We start from the raw sequence: 1953 nt of genomic DNA on the forward strand, positions 1-1953 counted from the left end.
TCATTAATCCTAGTTATCCTCAAGGCATTGAGCGATCCATAATGAGCCATCCCCTGCTGCTGACCTGCCTCAGCCCCACCCTCCGGAAACACCGCATCCACACCAGCTACACAGGATGAGGCCAGGGAAGGAGCAGGACTGTGTCTTGAGAACTTAAACTCTGAGAGCTGAGTTAAATCAGTGCTGCTCAAATCTTGTCACCAACTATCTCGTTAAATTGGGAGATTCCATCTCTGGGGATCTTGAGGGAACCTGAGGCTCTGCACTGAGTAGGGTGAGCACTCGTGCTGGAATGAGATGGCAGGGAAAGCAACCGAATCTGGGGTCGCAGCTGCCTGAGGCTTGGGTCCCACCGGGAAAGTGGCGCCAGGGCCCTCAGGACAGTGGCGGAGGTCCCAGGAGACAAGTCCCAGTGCAGAGACTCATTGACCAAAAGCTTGCTCCAGGGCCAGGAGGGGTTGCTGTGCTGACAGCCATGAGGCAGGCAGCCTTCGAGCTCCTCCAGCTGCCATCCTGCAGGCAGGGTGGACAGTGCCCAGACCACCTCAGGGCTCCCCCAGCCAGCCAGGCTGGTACTCTTACTCCAGCCACTGACAAGAGTCCCTATGTTCCATGCTAGGTTGAAACAGTGCCCCAGACCTTGGGCCACATGCACCCCCCTGCAGGGCCACTTCTACCCAACACCTGGGGATGGCTATTCCCACACATCCCCAACTCACAGCAAAACTTAAAAATGAAAGTCGGAAGATACAGCCAGAAAACCAATGCTCAAGAAGCAACTCCAGGGTGACTCTTCCTAGAGCTATTGCTACTGAACATCTTTAAAAACATTTCCAGGGTGACTTCCTAGAGCTATTTCTGTTGAAAATCTTTAAAATTCTTCATTTCAAAATTAGCTTTTATTACACTGTCTCCCCTATCCTACCAAGACTCTAGAAAACAAAACCATTACAAATTCCAATTCTATGTTATAGCAAGTTAGAAATACACATGCTTCCTCAAAGGATTCTACGTGTTTCCTTGGCGATATCCTTTCCATGCCCCATGCTACTGCCCGCAACTGGGAAGGCTTTTCCAACCCAACCGAACCCAACCCATCCCATCCCAACCCAACCCAACCCAACCCAAGGGCCCTGAGACAGGCCCCTAACGAATCGTCTACAAACTCCTGAGACAGGCTTGCCCTAACGAATTGTCTGCAAACTCCATCTTCCATTAAAAACAGTACTGAAAATGAGCATATTACCGCTTTTTAAACATTACTGTAAAGCAGACAGTGTTCAGTTCTGTGAATTTCGGCACAAATATTCCCATAATCACCATCACACAAGCAGAACAGTCCAGCAGCCCCAAACCCACTCACGGGACCTCATAAGCATACCCTCCCATTCCCAACAACCACCGTCTCTGTGTTCTCCCATCCTCCGAGTCTGTCTTTTGTGAGTGTTGTGGCAAAACAGTCGCAAAATCACGATTTCCTGGGCATCGTGCTTGGAGGTGCACCCAGGGTGTCCTGTGATCAACAGCCAGGCCTCGGGGCTGCTGGGTGTTTATTATTCCACGTATGGCTGTAGCACATTGTAATCTGTTTTGGGCAACTATAGACAGCGCTATTAACATCTGGGCACAATTTTTCTTAAACATCAGCTTCAGTTTCTCTAGGGTAAATATCCAGGAGTGGGGTCACCGGGTCCCACGTTTGTATGAGTTCAGTTTTATAAGAAACCGCCAAGTTGTCTGCACCATGCTGAACCCCAGCATCACACAGGAGTCCCGGCTGCCTGTCCTCACCAGCACCTGGGGCTGTCGGAAGACCTTAGTCAGGTGCTGCAGCAGGGCTGTGAACAAATTCACTGCAGCTTTGGTGCACATCTCGGTGCAACCAGTCACGCTGAAGGTCTTTTCAGATGCTTTCAGGCCATCCTCCCATCCTTCTCAGTGAAGCATCTGTTC

Source organism: Mandrillus leucophaeus, unplaced genomic scaffold (genome assembly GCF_000951045.1).
Source record: "Mandrillus leucophaeus isolate KB7577 unplaced genomic scaffold, Mleu.le_1.0 Scaffold1171, whole genome shotgun sequence".
NCBI classification, from domain to species: domain Eukaryota; kingdom Metazoa; phylum Chordata; class Mammalia; order Primates; family Cercopithecidae; genus Mandrillus; species Mandrillus leucophaeus.